The sequence below is a fragment of the Notamacropus eugenii genome, chromosome 7, assembly GCF_028372415.1.
Source record: "Notamacropus eugenii isolate mMacEug1 chromosome 7, mMacEug1.pri_v2, whole genome shotgun sequence".
Taxonomy (NCBI): Eukaryota; Metazoa; Chordata; class Mammalia; order Diprotodontia; family Macropodidae; genus Notamacropus; species Notamacropus eugenii.
The window spans coordinates 94,733,902-94,758,659 of record NC_092878.1 but is presented as its reverse complement, the minus strand read 5'-3'; positions in this window follow the sequence as shown (position 1 = coordinate 94,758,659).

Here is a 24,758-nt window from a genome sequence, read left to right as displayed (position 1 = left end):
TCTCTTTCTCCATGCAATATCAAATAATACATACTAAATGCTTTAAATAATTCGCCATTTCAAAGTTACAAATTTCCATGGAATCTTTTCAAATTATACTCCTCACATCATTAATACCTAGCTATTATCTCATAGGCATGAACACTACTTTGCTACACAAAACAAAACATTCATAATTTTTAAGTGCTGGAAAAATTTTGAAGTTTCATTGTTATTGTTTTACGGTCAAACATCTGTATTAATGAAGGAATTTTTAGTTGTTAATAATGTTGCTTTTTACCTGAGGGATTATAATTTATTGGTTTACAAAACTAGATTTTTTGATATCCTTCTAAGAATTGTTCATAGTTTTTTTAAGCAATTGACTGAGTTGAATGTAAAGACAAATAAGTGGAAATTTTTTCAAGAACTGAAATCCCATTCTTATAACAAACGGGTCATTGTGAGATTGTCACAAATGCACTCAGAGCACAGCAAAAAGAAAAGAAAAGAAAAACATATGAAAATCTTTCCAATGGTAATTTCATGGCTCTTCTTGAACAAAGGAAATCTGATTGTTTGTAATCATTTGTAAAGGCAAGTCAACTAGGAGTATAAAGAAATCCCACAAAGATCACATTTTCAGCCCCTCTCTGTCTCTCATCTTTGCTGAGTGAATTGGAATGTGGAGGGTTGAACTCTTCCCGGTTTACATAAAGCAGCTGTGAATTCAGATTTCTCACTTCATCTTTCATTTTGATGTGCTTTCTTTTGATCCCTGGAAAGAAATATATTTATAATTTCTAGAAAAACTGCCTCTGAAGTAAGTGGTATCCAAATATTTTTCCGTAGAGATAAAAAATATACTATGTCAGTGGTATTTGGCTGGGGATTGATGATGCATTGCACATGGATATAGAGACATCACTCCTATAAAACTTGTAACATTATTGTTTAGGGACTATTTAACCTTTAACACAAATCATTTTTATTTCCCCACTGGAATTCAAAGCATTTATTCTTTTATATTACATTTTTTTCTCTATCTCTTTTTTTTCCATTTCCTGTACTGTGTTTGCTGCAATTTTGTCTTTGGCAAGCTGAAAAGGAAGAAAAGAATGCAGCATGTGATTGCAAGGCACAGCAAACTGGGCAAAACAGCTATCCAAAGAACATCAGTTTGCTAAGATGTCAAAAGCTTAGCATAAATGAGTGTTAGATTGGATCAAAAATGAATAGAAATGCTAGCAGTACTAACCAGGTGAAAATCATTTCTGCAGTAAATTTCCAGTGATCATTACCTTCTGGATTAAATCATTTTTAAAAAGCTACATACAAAATAAATTAAATAAAACAATGTGTTCTATTACAACATAGGAAATATGTTTTTAAATCTTTCCTGGAAAGTATTATTAAAATGTGCATACAAGGGTATTATTTTCCAAGAGTTGGAAGGGAGGAAGATAACAGATGGCGAGGCATTCTACAAGATGATAAAGAAAAGGGGCAAAGGGTAAAGGAGTGATATTGCTTAAATTGTGCAACTTCAGTGATTTACAACATTATTCTTAATAATGCCCTGTTTGGAAGAGAGGTGTCTATTGTTCAAGCAGTTATTCAACTGAATTGCTTACTAGAAGAGTTTTAACATATCTTGTCTTTTCATCCCATGGACAAAAATAAAATGCAGCTGGTACCACATAGCTTAAAAGATTCTGAAAGAAGAAAACATTTTGAGTTCTACTAAGACAATAAAAATGATTTGTATTGAAGGTTAAATAGTCCCTGAACTATAATGTTACAAGTTTTATGGGAATGATGTCTCTATATCCTTGTGCAATGCATCATCAATCCGTGGCCAAATACCATGACATTGTACATTTCTATCTCTGCAGTATCCAGATACCACTTACTTCTAAAGACAATCTTTGGGAACATGAGGGAAAAAAAATTCAAGTTTTCCCTGAGGATGCAATTCAGGATCATGTCCAAAAAGAACAGTATTATATACTATACAAATCTTACAAACGAATGTTAAGAGTGTGTACAGCTATGTACATGGATACATTTCTGCAAAATTATTTCTATTAATTGTATACCTAGTCATGGCTATATCCAAGTTAAGTCAAGAAGCATTTATTAAGTACCTACTAGAGGACAGGCACTATGCTTTCTTCATTACCCATCAGTTTCCCATCATGCATTCTCTCTCCCCCCTCAGGAAAAGCTAATCACCACAGATGTTATAATCAAGGAAATCATTTCAGCTTTGGTACTCATACTACATCACATTTCTCTGTTGCCATTGCCCTTTTGATTGGAGAGCTGGAGGGAAGAACAAAAATCTCCCCAAACCTGCAGATAGAGGACTCAGAAGCCCAGTGAACCCTTCATTTCCCATCCACTGTGCTCTTTGAATTCCACTGCACCATCATGTTTTCCTTCCCCACAAGTTCCCTCCTCTTTCTTAGTTTCTTGTCATGTAATGTCTTCCTCTATCAGATTGTAAACTCCTTGAGGGCAAGAAAAGTGACTTTCTTTATAACCTCAGTGCTTAGCATAGTACCAGATGCATAGTAAGGCTTAATAAATGTTTGTCAAGTTATATTGTATTGTTATACTATTGTGCTAAACTCTGGAGTTACAAAGAAAAAAAAACTAATCCTTTCCCAAAAAGAACTCACAATCTACCCACAGAAATAAAGACCTAATATAATGGAAATAAAATATTTAAATTTTATCTTCTTCACTGATGCACTCTCTCCTAGTCAAACCTTACATATTGAGTATGTTTTTGACATTTTCAAAATCTGTCTCAGAGTTTGTGATGATTTGGTGAATTGTGTCTGAGGATGAAATAATTCAGAGAAATTATACTGGAATCCTAGGTGTATTTAAGTTATATCACCACAGAAATTCAGAATAGTTAGCTGCGTACAGTTATTTATTCCTATGTAAATATTTAGAAATTAGAAATCATTTTCTCTAGTAAATCATTTGATTTAAATGTAATATAAAAAACATCGACTATATACCTACTTGCATATTGCTTTTTATGTGTGCCCTTAACATTATCAACAACAATAGCAGACATTTGTCTAGTGCTCTATGATTTACAAAATGCTTTATGTACATTATCTCATAAGAGTTATCTGCCCTTGTAAATAGCAGCTTAGAATTTTGATTACCTGTTTTAAGATAGAGTCTGCAAAGGTCATTGTAATTTGGATAAATTTCTTTCCTATTATAATTTTAACTGAGCTTTTTTAAAAAATGGACATGATGCACAGTTTTCAGATGATAATTTAAATGAATATTATAGATTAAGATTAGATTTTTAAAAACCAGTCATGAGACTGTTAAGCCCTGAAATCAGTTTCAATGCAATTGGATTTGCTGGTTATCCTTTAAAAATGGGATCAACATGTGTATATCTGAAATTGTTTGAACATCTTTTCAACTCAAAAGCAAGGAAATGGATTACATAGACTCATAGAGTCCTGGAAACTTAAATATAGTTATAGTTATTTAGCTGAAATCCAGAAAGATTAAGTGAGTTGTAAAAATGTCACACATCTTGGTATTTCGAGCTTTGATGAATGTCCTCCTCTTAAATGTTCACAGGAAAAACCTCAATATCTACAGCAGGAGTTCTTGAACATTTTTGTTATGGACTCCTTTGGCAGTCTGATGAAACCTACGAATTGCTCAGAATACTTTTGTCATAACTGTTTTCATCTCAACAAAAATAGCAGAATCTTTCTTTCTGTGTTTCAGTTGAATGTATAAATGTGAAGATGTTGGTTGTTGTATGTATCTTCTAAAGTCTATCTATTGTCTTTGCTAATTTTCATATTTCTACTTCCTTTCTTATAGTTACTTCCTCCATAATCTCCTGGCAAATCAGTTTGCTGACTACCTTTACCAAAGACTATGTTCCGTAGGAAATTCCTCCCTGGGGTATCGCTCTCCTGACTGGAATTGAAACTGCTAGAACACTATTTCAGGAAAGTCACAACTATGCTTCACTTTTATCCCTCTTATCTTGTCACCTCATCCAAAACCTCCTTAAAATTGGTAGTGTATATTTTCTTTCACCATAATTGGGTACTAGGGACCATACTAAAATCAAATCTGCCATTTTTCTTCAATGAACTATGTCAATCTACTACCTTATCGTGCTACCAATTATTCATACAGTCCCCTGCTAAAATAATTAGCTCATTTTAATCCCAGAGGGATATATAATGGCCCCTCTGGTAAACATGGTCTTCATCTGCTTTGTAGAGTTGATATTAAAAGAAAAATTGAAAAATAATCACAAGCGCTATGAACTCTAGCTAGGAAAATTCATTACATTCAGGGAAAGGTTTCTCTAACTGTTTTAACTTATACTTTATATTTTCTCTAGCAAATCCTTGGACTGTTTGTTGTTGAGGAAAATTTCAGGTTACCCCAGTAACAAGGATGTTCTCATATTTTGGTAAAAAATAATAAGCAGAGTGTATTACGGTGCCTTTCATTATATAGGCCTAAGGAATAGAAGTAGGGTAAAGATCAGACTTTTAGAGAACTCCCTTAGTCATTGAAGATGTGGGAACAGCTAAGATACTTCAATATGATTTTTCTAATTTGAGATGCTTGTAGGGTCAATAGTAATACTTAGCTCCTTTGTCTGCCACAGCTCATATTACTTTCTCTTTTTTTTCATTCTTTGGCTGTTTCTGGGCTAATAGCTTTTGTTTTCATATTATTATTTTATTTTGTTTAGCTCTGGATGTCCCTCCTCCTTCTTCTCTAATGTTAGACTTTCAATATTAAGTTTCTCTATTGCTGAAATTACACAGACTTTCATAAGAGCTTCCCAGGACATGACAACGTCTCCTACCCAATAAAGGCAAAACCTAGTTTTGATTGATCCATCAAGAAAGTGTTCACATCTATGAGAAAAACAGCTTCCAAATGGAATGGGGCAATCAGCAATCAATGAACTCTGCTTGTGTACTTGTACCTTTTTGACTAAAGTGTCACCACTTCCATATGTTTTGTTTTTGTTTCTCTTATTAGAATGGGCAACAGTTGTCTTTGCTTTTTACATTAGTATCCCCAATGCTTAGGGAGTCCTTGGGACACAATAAACAATTATTTTTTTCCCTGTTCATTCATTGATTCATCAATTCATTCTGTACTCTTGATGTTATAGATGCATATACTATTTTCGTAAAGATTTTTTATAGAAGACAATAAAGATTCATATTGCTGGTATCTTTTCAGATATTTATGCTAATGAATAAAAATAATTGATTAATCACTTACTATGTGCTAATAGTCACTGTGTTAAGACTGTCAGAAAAAAAAAAAAGATGAGACAATCTCCACTCAAGGAGCTCACATGCCATTTGAAGCAGTATCAATGACTTCTTTATTCATTACTTTGAAATCTTCTCTTTTCAATATCATGAAAATCAGTTTCTGATCATCTTGAAAATTGCATCACATTTGGTATGGATTTTTTTTTTGGTCTATTTGTCAGGTATAGACACTTTCACTTAATCTTATTGAGTGTGATGTCATATTTTCATCTAACAGAGTATTAATGCATTAAAGAAAACGTATGATGATTACATTGTGTATTAAGTTGTGTGTGAATGACTGTTAAATCAGCTTATCATATGAAGTCATACTAGAACAAATATATATGATCTTTGACACTATGTTCATAATGTGTGGAAATCCATTTGTAAGAGTAAGACTAAGTGTTCAACCAAGCTTTCAGAATCATACCTGCTAATTCCCAGTGATGTTGTTAGTATTGTGGGGGGTGAGGTTAGGGAGTGGTGAACTTTCCTGCTTGACTAAGTCATTTTCTAAAGAAGCTTCTTTTATTCACTTTAGTATAAAATTTACATAGCGGTGGGATGATTTTAAGTAGAAAGGAATAACTTTAATTGAATATACAGGAGTTTATATGTTTATATACAGAGACATGCATGTATGTCTGCATATGATTGAATGAAGATATTAACAAATGAAATATTTTTTGAAAAGCAGCTGGGTGGTTCAGTAATTAGAGCACTGGACCAGATGTCAGGAGGACCTGAGTTCAAATCCAGTCTCAGACACTTGACACTTACTAGTTGTGTGACCTTGGGCAAGTCATTTAACCCCAATTGCCTTGCCTCCCCCCCAAAAAAGAAAAAAAAATACGTGCTTTTTAAATTGTTTGCCATGCAGCAGGCACATCAAGGACCTTATATTCTGATAATATTAAAAAGAGAATGGTGTCCATGAAGAAGTGATTTGGTCTGGGAAGTCATTGGGATGATGAGTGAAACTATAGGACAATTAGTTGACATAACTTGTGCAAGGATAGCGTTGATTTAATTACTATTCCCAATGCTAAAAGTAGAGTAGGGAGGGAAGGTAGAGGAAAGATACAGGGGCAAAATCACATGAACATTTCCCTTGACAAAGAGAAGTTTGTTGGTGCTGGATTGTTATAGAGACCTCACCAACTAGTATCAAAGAAAGCTCCAGAGGAAAGACTAGAGTGTCAACTTAAAGGCAAGAGGCATGTCATGCAGATGTTCTAATAGCACTTTCTCTTTCATTATCCCTATATTCTGAACATTCAAGGCCCTATGTTCATCTATTCCGTAGTAGACTTGAGGGTATATAGATAAGAAACCATTTAGTCAGACATTGGAAGATCATAGTGAGAAGACAGAAAATAAGTTTGCTTTAGACCCTAACATAGATTCTACATGATAAACTCAATCTCTTCTTTTTAAAAGAATATTTATGTTTAGTTTTCAACATTCACTTCCATAAGATTTTAAGTTTCAAAATTTCTTCATCTTTCTTCGCCTTTCCTCCTCTCCAAGATGATGTACAAACTGATATAGGCTGTACTGATGTATCCATATTAAACACATTTTCACATAGTAATGTTGCAAAGAAGTATTAGAACTAATGGGAGGAGTCAAGAGAAAGAAAAACAACAACAAAAAAGGCAAGTAAATCATATGCTTCCATCCTCATTCAGAATCTCAAGTTTGTTCTCTGGATGTTGATAGGGTTTTCCATTGAGAGTTTTTTGGAGTTGTCTTAGATCCTTGCATTTCTGAGAAGAGTTAAGTTTATCAAAGTTAGTTATTACATAATGTGGCTGTTACTGTGTACATTGTTCTCCTGGTTCTGCTCATTTCACTCAGCATCAGTTCACATAAGTCTTTTCAGGTTTTTCTGAAGTCCTCTTACTCATCATTTCTTATAGCATAATAGTATTCCATTGCATTGAACAAATTTTTCAATCATTCCCCAATTGATGAGCATCCCCTTGATTTCCAATCCTTTGCCTCCACAAAAACAGTGGCTATAAATATTTTTGTACATATTGCTCCTTTTTGCTGTTTTTAAGCTCTCTTTGGGATACAGACCCAAAGTGGTATTGCTGGCTCAAAGGGTATGCAAAGTTTTATCATCTTTTGGGTGTAATTTCAAATTGCCTTCCAGAAAAATTGTATCAATTCACAACTCCATCAACAATGCTTCAGTATTTCAGTTTTCCTGTATCTTCTCCAGCATTTATCATTTTCTTGTTTTCTCATGTTAGCCAATTTGATAGGCAAACTCTAACTTCTAAACCAGTTTTTAACATGTCCTTCTTTGTCTTATCCTATCCCTCTCTCGATTCACAAGGTATTGTGATATATACATACAAATATATGTATATAAACACACACACATATTTATACATATATGTGTATATGAATGTATATGTATTGAAGAAACAGAATTATTTACATAACAAAAAGCATATTTATAGCAGAACACAGAGAGTATGATAGCCAAAAAATGTTATGTAATTTGTGCTATTCAATGCTTTCTACAACCTGACCTCTCTTTCTTGTGCTCTCTCTCATATATATATATATATATATATATATATATATATATATATATATATATATATATAGACAGATAGATAGATAGATATAGATATCTGTATATATATATGATATATACATATATATGCTCAAATGTCCATGCTTATAGTCAATAACAGATAAACTCTAAAAGCCTGAGCAAGAACACATTTCTTATCTTTAGTACCTGAGTCAGAATAACCTTGTTCTTAGCTCTGACCTTTCACCCTACCTTTTCCCACTTTAGAGAATCTGCCACAGTCTTAGTTGGTATAGCATTTTGAATCCCTCAGTAATCTCCATGCTATGGTATGACTTCAGAATAGGATTACCCTCTCCTCCATTTTTTTCCATTTATCTTTTGGAAATTATATATCGTGGTCATACTTTTTTTATTCTAGGCTGAAATCATAATTGAGAAGAAATACGTGAAAATTAAAATGATCTTTGCAGACTATATCTTAAAATAAAAACAAATTCAAAATGACTTTTAATTACAAGACCAGAAAACTTTCATGAACTACTGTGTATAAGGTCTTTTGGAGACTACCAAATACTATATAAATGCCACCTCCTATTCATAGTAATAGTAATGTGATAGCAATCACAGCTCCAGAGCAATAATAGTAATATTATTAGTAGTAATTGTAATATTATTAGTAGGGACATTCAAAAATAAAAACTTTTTGTGAAGCAGAGCTATACATAATTTCTCACTATCATATTTAAGCCAAATTATTTAATACATTTGACTGCTAAGTATTTAGAGATAAATGAATGTGTCCATGAACTTGACTTGAAGAAATTAACATATAGATAAATGATCTTAAGAATTACAAGATCATAAAGTTAAAAGCAACAATCAATGGTTCAATCATTTCAAAGGAGATATTTTAACAGAAGAGTCTAGTACTTAGTATCACAAGATCTGTGTGGTACCCCAAGCTCTGTCACTTTTTTTTCCTATGTGACTGTACGCAAATCATTTACTCTCTTGGGGGGTCAACTGCAAAATGAAGTTCAGGGAAGGAGCATTGGATTAGATGCTCTCTAAAGCCCTTTCCAATTTTGAAATTCATTATATTTATTATATATCATATTATTTTATATTATGACACTGTATACAATATATCATTATATAATGTGTTATTATATTATTATATTTATTTAGGGAAAATCTTCTGAACTGTATGAGTGATTAGGCACTAAAATACTTTAGCAATGAATTTGAAAGAATGGAAATTGCACCAAAATCGTACTGACAACCATCTGTCTTGGGTAGTTTATGCTGTGTCCTGCCTTGAAGGCTTAGCCTAGATGACCTCTGGATTGGATTTCTATGGTAGAACCCCCAATTCACTTTAAGCCAAGTATACTTCAACAAAGTGAATAAGAGGATACTCTATCATCCAGTGAATTGAAATGAATATAACAGCCAAGTCAAGCCAACAAATTTGCATGACTTAATTGTCCTAACTGATTGTTTGGACAGCTCAGATATACACAATACTTCTTCAATCCATCCACTTCATTTTCACTCCACAGTTACACCCTCTGGCAGTAAAATATCAAGGCCAAAAAAATCTCATTAAAAATGGAACAGATTTGGTCTCCATCCATTATATTCAGTGCCACTTTGGGAACATGTTCCTATTGATTTTGCCAAAATATTCAACAGACTTAGCAAGTATGTATGGGGAGTGTATGAAATGTTTTCTCTGTTTCTCAAGTGATATTGCTTCAAATACTATATTCCTTTTTCTAGCTAAGGAAAAGGAGAAATGTACTTTGACATCAATATATTGCAGATCATGTTTAAGACAATGAAAAACTACTGACTCTTTTAGCTTAATTGATTTAAAAGTTTTAGATATTAAATCCAAAACTTATAGTACTTTAATAATACTTTTTTATTCCAAATATAAAATAAGATTAAAGTGTTCTTTCTAAATAAGATTAAGTTCTGATGTTAAGATAAAGCTTTTAAAATTGGTTCCTATTATTAATTAGCTCTCAATAAACTCTTCCTCTTCTCAAAAAATCTGACTATTGGGGAAAATTTAGAGTAAAGTAATGTTCCTTTGCCCTATACTGTCAGCAATGACTTTGAATTTTATTTAGCATTAAAATGACTCCTACTAGGGAAGAACCAAGTTTTCACTTTTTTTGGCATCCTAATTATCCCTTTCTTTGGAACAGTTCCATTCACAATTATCTATTGATATACACATTGTTAATCCATATGGGAAAAGGGGATTATTGTCATTTACAATTTTAAAAATTCATTTCTGGTTTTAGTACATATGTCTTTGGGCACATTGGGTACACCCTGGACATATCTATTCTGAACATTACTAACATTTCAAGCAGGTAATGTAGTCATAATTGCAGAGCTAATTCAAAAGGAGCTGGGCAGTTTTCCTGCCCTTCACCTTCTATCAAACACTTTGCTGTTCTATTTCATATTTCATAGATCCTGTCAACTCCCAGACTAATATCAAACACCAGCCTAACTGAAACCACTTTCTGAGCCATCTTTCTTCTTCCAGACTCCAAATCCCATACACTGCTTGCTCCCAAACCAATTTGCCTTCTCTTAGAAGAAGAGAGAGTGCAAGAGTGGGATAGTAGTAAACAGAAATAGTGAGACAAACTAACTTTATTTAAAAGAATATCTGACAATGTCAAAAGGAAGTGAAAAAAAGATTTTCTATGCATCATTTTTCGTAAACATAACACTAAAAAATATTATAATCCCCTCCTCCCACCAAAAAAGAAATCTAGACCAATGAAAAATAAGATTATTCTACATTAGCATTCCAATAATGCACCATTTCTATTGAACTGTAAGTCAGTTTCATGTAACACGTATTTAATGACTGTTTACTTGCACATTTAACAAACTGCAATAGAAGCCCGATTTGCACATCTGGTAATTGCTTTATGCAGAAAACCATTGTACGTAATGACTTAGTCAGGGTAACTGCACAAACATGAAATCAGGAGGAATTTTTATGAAGTGAGACTTTTGTAGCATATCATAATATGTGTGTTTTAAGTGTGAAAGATTGTGTAGCTTGACGATGTCTCACATTCTTAGCGTGTGTGAAATAATTTAACTGGAATGCATGCCATATTCACCTTCACATCTTAGAATCCCTAGTTTTCTACAAAGTTCAGTTCAAGTAATCCAGCTGACTTCAATATGAGACTTACTGATTCTCCTAGCAGCTATTTCTTTCCCACAAATTAACTTTGATTTATATATTCTAAACATACTTATATGTGAATATATTGTATAGACTATCTCCTCCTATAGTATGTTAACTCCTTCAGGGTAGGGGCTGTTTCATTTTTGTCTTTATATCTTTAACATTTAGCACCCTGGAACATAATAAGAAATTAATTAATTCTTGATGGAGTCACTGACTGACTGATAGACAACATATTCAAGTCTAACATTACTTTTTTTTTAAAAGAAAACAAATGAATTATTGTTATATAAACTAAAGGGAAAGTAAGGTACCATATTCTAATATTCTTTTATTTGAGTTATTTCTTGCCTAAATTTAGCCTAAATTGTATTGAAATGATTTAAACCTATTATATTATTCCAATTATGAATAACTGACACTAGCTGTGTGACCATAGGCAAAGCAATTAACCTCTCTGATCCTTAGGCTATTCCCTTATAAAATAAGATGTAGAATCTGGGATTTCCCACATGGAAAAAAGTGACAAATTCTTGAGATAATGTATTTACAGTGTATAACACAAGTTATGTACTTCTCTCTATATCCAAAGTATTCTATTTTAAAACGAAACCTATGATCTTAGAGTTGTAAAGAAATGAGGGTCACTAAACTACATAAGGAAACCTGAAGGCTACAAATTGATATAGAAAACCACATATTAACAGGATGTATTTTTCATATTATATATTTATTTTATTAACTATTTCTTTATTACATTTTAATCTAGACTGAGACACAATCCAGAATAATGTGGCTGTATGTATTCTACAGACTGTATGACTGAACATGTCTAGTCTAGACAATCTAGACTAGAGCACTCAGGTGTTCAATGACCTAGCTAAGATAACACAGGCAAGTTTCAGAGGCAAGATTTCGGCTTGGACAGGCAAGACTTCGATCTCCCCAACTCTTCAGTTGGTGCATAATCCATTACATCATGCTGCCTCTTCAGCAGAAAATGATAAAAATCCATCTTATATTTAGAGTAGGAATGACAAGAGACTAAAGATCATTGAGAATTGGAAGTAAAGTGGGGAAAGTAGATTACTAAAGTACATGGGGATAAAAATTTAAAAAGAGAGAGACTTAGAAATATTGCTAAAGGTCATATATTTAAGACTTCTTACCATTCCATCATTCAACAGTAAATTATTCTATCAACCTTCTAACTGACAGTTTAGTGAAGATACTTTTTTTTTCCTGGGGTTCGGATGATATCTGAAGCCCTCTTTGCTATTCAATTGGGAAAAATCCTCTGGAGTGAAATTATATTCATCTGCACTATAAAACTGGGCAGAGGAAAATGGTTTATCATTTGGATAATGTAGGTGGAGTCCCCAGAGGATAGGACCAAGTCTATACAGTCAAAACAAGATGGAGGCTGAAAAATATCTCTCTTGAATGGAAAGACTGTGTAGACTGTGAATTAATTTTGAGGACAGAGACTTTAGCCAAAATAAAACTACCTCCCCAGAATTAAGAAAAAAACTTACTTATGAGAATATTTGCATAATACTTATATTTATTTTTCCATTTCTTCTCACGAATCCCTTTAGTCTGAAGTAGTCTACATGACCAAGATACTGCAGGTGATTTCATTTTCACATTCAGTAACATGTATACGTGTGTGTTGATACACATACATGCACCTAGGTGGCTCAAGGGACAGATAGGTGATACATTGGATACACGGACAGGTCTGAAGTCAGGAATACCTTAGTTAAAATCCAGCCTCAGAAACTTACTCATTGTGTGACTCTGGGCAAGTCACTTAACCTTGTTTGCCTCAGTTTCCTCATCTAAATCTACTACAGGATATCAGATCCCTACCCAACCAATAGATACAGAAAATAATTTCCTGATTTCATCATGGCCTAAAATCTTGCAGTTTCTCAAATAAGTTCTATAATCATTTAAATAATTTAGTTTAACTATGCAAATGAAGAGATGAAAGGATAACTATAGAAATTCTGTAGTCTAAATCCTGATATGTAAATTGAATGGACATCTTATAGAGCTCATGTACCACCATATGTGTGTATGTGTGTATCTACCTCTTTCTCCCTCTCTCTCTCTCCCTCTCTCTCTCTAGATAGAGATATAGATAAATATACACATGTATGTATGTATATTATACATATGTTGAATTATATTATACAGACTGAATGAATGATTTATAAAGCTTAGCCACTCTAGTGTATGTATATATGCATATATGTGTGTATGTATGTACCTGTACATGTATAAACATTAGATAAAGTGGATAAGCTCTATATATTGTTCATTCAACCTGCATATCATTATATAAACTAAAGCAATTCTATAATAATTGTTTTTACTTCTTTTTTAGATATTTAGACTAAATTATTTTAAATGATTATGAATTTCCCTTAAGAGACTAGAATACTTTGAGGCTTGCTGAAATCAAGACAATATTATCTAGAAACAGATGTAATATTGTATGCATGTATATACACACATACATACACACACAGGTAGTATATACAATGTACTATGGTAGGTAAATTCTATCAGTTGTCCATCCAACCTGCATATCAAAAATAATATTGTATAGTTGGATACAGTTATCCCTTTCACATCATGAAGTTAGGGGAGGGGTGCCCTCACTGTCTGGAAAATTCACACAAAAATTTTGGCCCTCCCTTCATACCAAGAAAACTCTGAATATTTTCTTTTCTTTCTTTGTTGCCTTCTGGACTTCAAGTATCATCTGTGGAATTCCAAAATTCCCATTTATTTTTTTTATTCTGACCTGCAATATACTGAAATGGGAAAATTTGCAATGTGGAAGAGATAACTGTAGATAGATATAGATATGTGTGTATATATATATATGTATATATATATTATAAATACACAGAGTGTAATTTTATAGCATGTATATGATCTCATTTTTCTTACCAAAGCAATGGCTCATCTTCTTAATGACAGTGTTCTTCAATCATGTTGTTTGACTACAAGTCATAGACACTTCTGTGGTCTCTGACAAACTGAAGTTGATAATCCCCCACAAAGGACAACACAAGAGGTGGACACAAAACCGATTAACAAAAAAGAATCATATAGGGAAGTAATGAAATAGATGTCATCAAAAATGTATGAAAAAGATTGATTGATCATGGGGAATAAGGCAGGGATAGCCCTTGGACAGTCCATCTGATCCATAATTATCCTTGTGATGCCAGTGGAATGCCATGTCCTTTGTGATTTGAGTAGAAGCCTATAGATGCACAGTATGGGCAGGACCAGATGAGTTGTATTCACTATCCTTGGAGGGAGTACCCACACTGATGATACCTTAGATCAGGAAACAAAGCATATTAAAAGAAAAACTGCATTAGGATTCCAGAAACATGAATTGTAGTACTAGCTCCATAGCTCTAGCACTAACTGACTGTCCTATCTATCTGTGGATAATTAATTTCATCTGTCTGGGCCTCAGTTGAATTCTATGAAACATAGGCATATAAAAGCTCCTTCTGTAGATAGAAACTGAGCAAATGTTAGTACTTCTACTATTTGAAAAACATTACAAAAAATTTCCAGATTCTTCTGCTGTAAATATTGAATATCTCACTTATATTTGCATTTGCTTTTCTATTATTTCAGCTTTCTTCTTCCATAATACAAAAAATTGCTTTTTCATTCTATTTTATGACCACATATAGCACTATAGAATATGGGAAGGGGGAACACAAAATAAGAATACAAAGAAAGACCAGCTTCTGCATCATTTAATTCCAATTTAGTTGCCATACAAGAAAGTAGGAAACCAGTGAAGCTCTTAAACTATCTATCTTTGTTTGTTTCTTCCTAATAAAACATTTATTTTTCACTTGCTACACACATTTAGGGGTGCTCACAATTCATTCCACCACTTAACAGTAAATTATTCTATCAGCCTTCTAAATGGCCTAGTTTAGAGAAGGTGCTTTTTCCTAAGAAACATGATGATGTCTGAAGGCCTGTCTATTAGCCAAGTGGAAGGAATCCTCTAGAGTGAAATTATTCTCATCTCCACAATGAAATTGGCAAAAAGAAAGTGATGCTCAGTTCAATAATGCAGTTGAAGTCTCTAGAGAATATGGAAAGGTCTATACAACCAAACTGAAGCAAAGGACTGAGCAGATTTTTTTTTTAATTAAGGGACTGTAAACTGGCACATAAACAGACAGAAGATGTATAAATGTATACATTGACACAAAAAACCTTTTCTCATCACATCTACTGGGAAAAAAAGTTCCCACCTTTGAATATATTTAAATAAAATTGACATTTTTTCCACAACTCTTCCTATGAAAAGGAACTATCTTTAAATCTTAATTAGCTGTTTACATAATTCAGTTATGTAGACAATTATAATTTGTTTAATAAAGAATAACTTTCAACTTTACAGACTAGACACTTTTTTTGACAATCTCATTTTTAAAAGATGGTCTAAAGGTAGCTTATTGAGATTAATACTATAAATGAAACTAGAAGCTATAAAGAAGTTATGTCTTGGTGGAAGTACAGCAGTAAACCCAGGTCAGTTTGGCAACTTGGTCATCCAAATTTACCTTCCTCTGGAGAGGAGAAGGAAAGGGAGAGAGAAGCAGACAGGAGAGGAGCAGGTAAGGTACCCAGCTAGCATTCAGTCAGCTGCATCTACTCACAGTATCGTGTTCATACTTCGTTGCCAAAGAAGACCATGCCATCAGAGAAATGATGACATGACTTGCACTTGACTTAGTTTTGAGTGAAGGAGGGCTGTGCAGGTCACCAGAAGTACAGCAGATGATTACAAGAAAGACTATTCCCTAGCATATTTGGTAATCTTGTCTTTCATGGCTCGTCATGAGCATCAAACAATGGACTATTAGTAAGGTAATTATAGTGCTGTAATGGCAAGTAAAGTAAGATATTTTACTGCTTTTTGTTTTAGTACACTCAAGAAGTATAATGCCTCTATCTGTTCCAGGATCCATGACCATTTGGATTGTAAGGCTAAGGATCCTGGAAAGGTAAGATGGTAAACAAAATAGATCTTTTGCGGCTTTTGTTTTAGTATAACCAAGTGCCTCTGATTGAATCTTGCCTTTATCAACCAAGAGTCTTTACTAGGATTAAGTATAGAAACAAAAGTTTCTTTAACTAGAAACAGTGTATGTATTTGTATTGTTAATTATTTTAATGGGATGAATGATCTTCCTCACCCATTAATGGGCCTGTCCATTGAGGGGAGTTTGAATAGGGAAGATTTGTAGGAAGGCTCACACCTTTTGTTAAGTTTATAATGAGGTACAGTACTCAAAGGTTTTGAGGCCCTCTGGTTCTAAACAAGGTACAAATACTCTGAGAGTGACATTTTACTTTGGGGCTTACTGACTGGAAATATTACTTTGGCCAGGTTAGATTCTGTGAAGCTGCTAAGGAGCCCCTCAGCTTTGAAAACCCATATGTTGGTGCTTCCCTATCTGGTAACTATGGTCAGACAGTTGGACCTGTCTGTTGATTTGTGATATATGTATTGGCTATGGTCAGACAGTTGGAAGCTATGTCTGTTGATCTTTATTTCTCTGTATTTTTTCTCTGATGTTCAGAGTGTTGACTTTTTCCCCTGAACTAGGTGAATGATACATGTGCTTGATTAAAGGAGATTGCTAAACCCTCAAAAATTGCCTTTTCATTTATAAAGGCAAATCTAAGAACCTATGAAAGCAGCCCTCTGTGTACGTTCAGGTGCTTACTGTTACAAGTGTATGCATTACCATGTGCTACAAAACATGAGGTGGGGAAATTCTATGAAGAGCTCAAAATGATTCTTCCAAGTCAATATGTATCTTAAGATTCAGTGACTTCAATACAAAAATTGTCATTGGACTGAACTCATACAGATAGAGGAGGGGGAGAGGAGGAGGAGGAGGAGGAGGAGGAGAGAGAGAGAGAGAGAGAGAGAGAGAGAGAGAGAGAGAGAGAGAGAGAGAACTCAATTTTAAGAAACAGAAGAGGCCAAGAGGTTATAGACTACTCCAAAGTTTTACAGTATTGTACCTGAAAAAATCATCCAAAAAGACTCACATGGTTCTGGATATGGCAAAACCCAAATAATATCACATACACATACAATTAAATTGACTATACCCTAACAAAATGACAGTTACCAGTGATAATGGAGAGTCATGAATGAGTCAGCTGCCAAACCAAGATTATCTAGATATATGAGGAAAAATCAAAACCAACCCCCCCATATGAGTTGTAGCTGAAAAAAATATAATGTGAAGAGCTAAGGATACTCACAAATGATTTTTTTCCCCCAAATCAGCTAGGTGGTGCAATGGATAGAGCACTAGACCTGGAGTTGGGAAGACATGAGTTTTTATGGCCTCAGACATTTATTAGATGTGTGATCCTGGGAAAGTCACTTCTCCATTGACTTCCTCAGTTGCCATATTTATAAAATAGGGATAACATCACCTACTTCTCAAGAATAAAATAAAAAAATGTAAGAATAAAATGAGATAATGTTTGTAAAGGACTGAACAAACTTTAAAGAGTCATCCAAGTGCTTATCATTATCATTACATGTCAAGGAAAGGAATACTATATGTACTTTTGTTTCCATGTTAGATATGAAGGAAGTCAGTCTCAGAAATATTAAATGGTTTGCCCATGCTCACTTAGCACCTAGGAAGCATCACTCATGATTAAAATCCAAGTCTTTATAACCCCAATTCAAGCACTTTGTTCATTGCTCCACACTGAACAACATTAATATAACTTTTTCAAACATTATGTTGTCACCTTAAAAAAATAAAGAAAGTGAAATGAGGGATGAAAAGCTTTTAGTGCATTTGAAGTAATCAGTGTTTCTTACAGAAGTTTAGCCCAAGTAAAGCAATCACCAAAACGTAGAAGTCAAAAGAGGCTAGAAAGCAACTAAGTCATCAAACACTTTGTGTCTTTGCCAAGAATAAAAACAGGACAGCTATGGGTAAGATTAATTTAGAATATAAACTAATTTGAAAGATGTTACAGAGGAGGATGGCTGTATTGCCTCATAAAATATTGAAAACGGGTAGAGGGAAACATGAGTTTGCATGGTTTTTCATGAAGTCCAATTAAGTCAGATCTTCTCAAAAGCATTTTAAAGATAAAACCAGAATGACTACATCAAGTAGACAAAAATCAGAATAGATTTGTCAGCATTCCTGCACAAAAATTATTCTTCATAGATTGTGGAACCACCATATTTTATCTTTAACTTTTCAGTTTCTTTTGAGTTAAATGAGGACCTGTGAGTGATATATGTGAATAAAAAATTAGAATATGCAGCTGAACCAAAACAAGATGAAATTTGTGCTGATGATTACATAATATTGAGGATGTTGAGGGATGCTGGGTTTTTTTTTAAATAATTTGAAAGAAGAAAAAAGAAACATGTACAAATAAATCACAAATGATAATACAAATATTTTTTTTAAAAGATCAAGGTTAGAAAATGCAAGAGAAAGAAAGAAGGATGGATGGATGGAAACAAAAAAAGAAGGAAAGAAAAAGAAAGAGAAGTAAGGAAAGAAGGAAGACAAAAGAAGAAGGAAGGAAAGAAGGAAGGAAGGAAGAAAGGAAGGAAGGAAGGAAGGAAGGAAGGAAGGAAGGAAGGAAGGAAGGAAGGAAGGAAGGAAGGAAGGAAGGAAGGAAGGAAGAAACTATAAATCTAATGACCAAGCTTTGCCCAAGAGAAAAGATGAGAAAAATGTACCTCCCTCTCTTTGCAAGGCAAGGAATTAGGTTGATAATATTGTGTTTCCTTTGGAACTTGGATGGTACATTGGTTATTGAAATTGTTGAGTTTTCTAAACTGCTTTTTCTTTTTCTTTCTTATTCTCTGTCACAAGGGTGAGTTCACCGGCTAGAGAAGTAGGGGAGATTTATTTTTGGAATTCATGGCTATGTAAAACTATAACTATAAATTAAATAAAATAACATAAAATACATTAAGGATGGTTAAGAACTCTTCAATAATATGAACTCAAAACCTACTTTCTTATCTCTACAGTCTTTATGAGAAAGCTCTAACTATATAAATATTAAGGGCACCTGTCATGAAAATACAAAAACAGAATTGGGATCCTTTCGTAAACAGAATAGATCTAAATATTTATAAATTTTAATAAAAAATGCTAATAGTAAAAAGATTCCATTGTTGTAACAAAAAAAAAAAAATTGATCTAGCATAGCAAACTGCAGCCTAGGTTCTCCTTCAATTTAAGCAACAATAGTGACAATTTTAATTCATTGATATACTGATTGGAAACATCAAGAAAAAGCATGAAAGAACAGGTGGATTCTTGGCAAGGTTTTGCTTCTGTCACAGACAACCAGCATAGAATAGAGAAGGCTTCTTTATGGATTATAAGGTCCTCCTGAAGCTTCTCCTTTTGACAGATGCTGCCCTGATTAAAGTAAATTATGTAATACTGTTTTATTTAAATGATCTTAATGAGAAATGATCTCTGGTTTTATAATCTTTAACTTTGATGAAATAGAATTGAAACCTCTTTAAAAAGAACTACAACCCTTCAAATAGTTCATGAGAGGAGTAATAATATAAGCCAAATGAGAGTAAACAGTAGACAGATAATGCTATGTTAATACTCAGATGATAAAAGGTGGGCAGTATCGGTTCTTAGCTTTCTTGTGCCATGGATGCCATGAACTTCCTAGTGAAGTCTATGGATCCCTTCTCAGAATGCTGCTTTTAGATATAAAAACAATCACAAAATTACAAAAGAATCTAATCAAATGTAGTATAGTTAAGAATTCTTGATGCAAAAGAATGCTTTCAGAATGATAGGTGAACCGTCTTTGGAAGAAATATTTAAAATTGCCAAGGAAAAATGTGTCAGAGCTTGATAAGCAATGTATGATCTGAATTTTCCATACTGGGAAGAGTCTCTTGGAGGAAGTATCCACAATTATGACATTGTGGTTCCCTAGAGTATGTGAATATTTTAGTAGTTCTTTTGTTTGTCTTTGATTCACAATTTCCTGTATTGGACTCATAAGTCTGTTATGTGCAGGGCTGTCAAATATGTAAATACAGCTCATTTATGGCAAAAAATAGATACAATCTGAGATCAAATCTGACCAACCCAGTCTCAAAGTGGACTGTCTTTCCTCCTTTTGGGGAGTAGAAGGACTGTGCTATTCCTGCCTGAAGCCTTGCTGGGAAAGAAAAAGACAAGGCCCAGAACTACTGGGGGCTGAGGCAATCTTTCCATTTTCCAAGCATGTCTATTATATCTATGTGAAACTCCTGAAATACATCAATTCCAGGAATATGATTCTGGGATCAAGCGAAAGTCACTTCCCAAATCACTCTGAAGGGGTAAGAGGCATTTACTTATGTTTACCAGCTTCACCCTGGCCCACCAAAACCTTGTTGCTGTTTTTCCATCATTTCAGTTGTGTCCAATTCTTAATGACCCCATTTTGGGTGTTTTCTTTTTGCTTATTTGTTTATTTATTTTCAGTTTTTAACTTTCACTTCAGTAAAATTTTGAATTTCAGATTTTTCTCCCCATTTTCCTCCTCTTCAGTACATATATTCTGATTGCCCTTTCCTAGAATCAGCCCTGTATTCTATCACCAATCTCCTCCTTATCCCCTTCCTCTCTATTTTCCAGTAGGGCAAAACAGACTTCTAAATCCCATTGCCTATATATCTTATACCCTAGTTGCATGTAAAAACAATTTTTAAGGCTCATTTTCAAAGCTTTCAGTTCCATGTTCACTCCCTTCCCCTCTTCCCACCCACCCTCATTGAGAAGGTGAGCAATTTAATAAAGACTATACATGTGCAGTCATACAAAATACTTCCATAACAGTCATGTTGTGAAAGAATAACTATATTTCTCTCTATCTTGTGCAGCCCCCCATTTATCCTATTCTCTTCTTTTACCTGTCCCTCTACTTAAGTGTTTGTTTCCCATCACCCCTTTCCCCAATCTGTCATCCCTTTTATTATCCCCACTCTCTTATCCCCTTTCCCCCTGCTTTCCTGTAGGGTAAGATAAACTTCAATACATTATTCCCTCCTGAAGACAAATTTGATGAAAGGAAGGCTCAGTTAATCCCTCTCACCTTCCCCTTCTTTTCCTCCATTGTAAAAGCCCTTTCTTTCCTCTTTTATGTGAGATGATTTACTACATTCCACCTGTCCCTTTCTCTTTCTCCTACTATATTCTTCTCAACACTTAATTTTCTTTTTTAGATATCATCCCTTCATATTCAGCTCACCTTGTGTTTGCTCTCTATCTCTCTCACTCCATACATACATACATACACACACTTATATGTATATATACACACACATATACTTATATGTACATACACATACATATGTATGTATATATGTATATATATACATATATATGTATATATATACATATATACATATATACATATATATATATATATATATATATATATACACATATATATTTCCTCCAACTCTCCTAATACTGAGAAAGGTTTCATGGGTTACATTCCATGTAGGATTGTGAACAGATTAACTTTAATAAGTCCTTTATGATTTCTTTTTCCTGTTTACCTTTTTGTACTTCTCTTGATTCTTGTATTTGAAAGTGATATTTTCTATTCAGCTCTGGTCTTCTCAATAAGAATGCTTGGAAGCCCTCCATTTCACTGAAGCTCCATATTTTTCTTCTGAAGTATTATACTAAGTTTTGCTGGATAAGTGATTCTTGGTTTTAATTTTACCTCCTTTGACCTCTGGAATATCATATTCCAGGCCCTCTGATCCCTTGTAGCTGCTAAATCTTATGTTATCCTGATTTTGCTTCCACAATGCCTGAATTGTTTCTTTCAGGCTACTTGTAATATTTTCTCCTTGACCTGGGAACTCTGGAATTTGGTTACAATATTCTGAGGGGTTATCCTTTTTTGGATCTCTTTTAGGATGTGATTGGTGGATTCTTTCCATTTCTATTTTACCCTCTAGTTCTAGAATACCAAGGCAGTTTTCCTTGATAATTTCTTGAAAATCAACATCTAGGTTCTTTTTTTGATCATGGCTTTCAGGTAGACCTATAATTTTTAAATTATCTCTACTGGATCCATTTTGCATGTCAGTTGTTTTTACAATGAGATATGTCACATTGTCTTCTATTTTTTTCATTCTTTTGGCTTTGTTTTATAATTTCTGGATCTCTTATGAATATTTCTTATTGGCTTCAATTTGCTCCATTCTAATTTTAAACGAATTTTTTTTAGTGAGTTTTTGGACCTCTTTTTCCATTGGGCCCATTCTGCTTTTGAAGGCATTCTTCTCCTCATTGGTTTTTTTGGATCTCTTTTGCCATTGGGGTTCGTCTATTTTGAAGGTGTTATTTTCTTTAGTTATCTCCTTTAGCAAGCTGACAACTTTTTTTCATGATTTTCTTGCATTGCTCTCATTTCTCTTCCCATTTTTTCCTCCACCTCTCTTGCTTGATTTTCAAAATCCTTTTTGAACTCTTCTGTGGCCTGAGACTATTGCATATTTTTTGGATGCTTTGGATATAGAAGCCTTGACTTTAATGTCTTCCTCTGATGATATGCTTTGTTGTTTTTGAAAGAAAATATCTTTTTACCAGGAAAGTAAGCTTCTGTAGTCTTATATTTTTTCCCTTTTGGGGGCATTTTTCCAGCCAATTACTTGACTTTTGAACCCTTTGAAAAGTGCAGGGTATGCTCTAGGGACCTGTAAGTTCTCAGTTCCTCCAAGGTGGCACAATCAAGGGAGAAGAGTTCACTCCTCTCTTGGCCTGCACTCTTTTCTGTGAGCAACTACAAAGATTCTTTTCTGCTCAGGATCCGTGAGTAGGTTTCCCTCTCCACAGACACCATCAGTTCCACCATGCCAGTGCCAATGCTCCTCCTCAACCAAAGACTGTCATTCAGGGCTGAGATACAGATCAGCTGCTCAATTCCCCCAAGGGCTCTAAAAGTGGATGCTGCTGCAGTGACTGCTGGTGCCCTGGGGCCAGGGCTGGAGCTGGACTCAGGCCCCCCATCTCACCCAGGTGAAAGAGATTTCTTACTGACCTCTGAAGCTGTCTTTGGCATTTGTAGGTTGAGAAATCTGAGATCTACAGCTGCTACCCATGATTCCACACCCTAAAGCCTGCTCCAGTCCTGTCTGTGCTGTGCTTTGACCTGAGTCTGGTGTGATAGACCTTTTCTGACAGTCTTCCAGGCTATCTTGGGCTGGAAAGCTCTTTCATTCTGTCGTTTTGTGGCTTATGCTGCTTCAGAATCTGTTTAGTGTTCTTTTTTACAGGTATTTTATGGGCTATGGGGGCAGAAGTAGAGCAGGTCCATCTTTCTACTCCACCATCTTGACTCTGCCCCCCTCATCCAATTTTAAAGGTGTTATTTTCTTCAGGATTTTTGGGTCTCCTTTAGCAAGCTGTTGACTCTTTCTTCATGATTTTCTTGTATCACTCTCATTTCTCTTCCCAATTTTCCCTCCCCTTCTCTTACTTGATTTACAAAGTCCTTTTAGAGCTCTTCCATGACCTGAGAACCATTCATTTTTTTTTCCTGGAGATTCTGGATGCAGGAACTTTGGTTTGTTGTCTCCTTCTGGTTGTGTGTTTTGATCTTCCCCATCACCAATGACATAAGAAAATACCTTTTCATTGAGAAAGTAAGAATCTCTTTCTCTTACCCTGATTTGCTCACTTTTCCAATCCAATTACTTGACTTTTGAACTCTTTGTTAAGTGGAGAGCTCCAGGAGCTGTCTCTGCTTCAGCAGTGGCTGCTAATGCCTTGGGGCTAGGACCAGAATGCAGCTGGGGCTAGGGTTACAGCCAGACCATGCTCCCCTCTCAACCAGGTGAGAGACCCTTCACACTGACTTTCTAAGATGCCTTTAGCATTTGTGGTTTGAGAAGTCTGAAAACCACAGCAGCCACCATCGATTCAGTCCACTAAGGCCTGCTCCATGCCAGCACAGGTCACACTGAACTGCATTCTACTCCCAGACTGGTGCACTAGACACTTTCCAGTTGACCTTCCAGATTGTCTTGGGCAGGAAATTTACTTCAGTCTGTCATTTTGTTGCTTCTGTTGCTCTAGAATTTTTTTTAAAATCATTTTTATAGGTTTTTGAGGTGTTTGGAGGGAGAGCTCTTGCAAGTCCCTGTTTCTGCTCTGTCATCTTGGCTCTATCCCTTGGGGGTTTTCATGGCAATGGTACTAGAATGGTTTGCCATTTACTTCTCCAGATCATTTAATAGATGAAGAAACTGAGGCAAATCAAGTTAAGCATCTCACTTGCAATCACACAGCTAGCAAGTATCTGAGACCAGATTTTAACTCAGGTCTTTCTGACTCCAGGGTCAGTCCTTTACCCACTGTGCCACCTAACTGCCCACCAAAGATAGTTATACAAAAATCCATTACAAAAACCAATATCATATAATCCCATTTCCCTAGGCAAAATAAAACAAAAAATAAAACACAAATTGGACAAATTCTACAAATTAAAGTAGACCAAAAAATAGATGAGAATCAATAAGATCTTC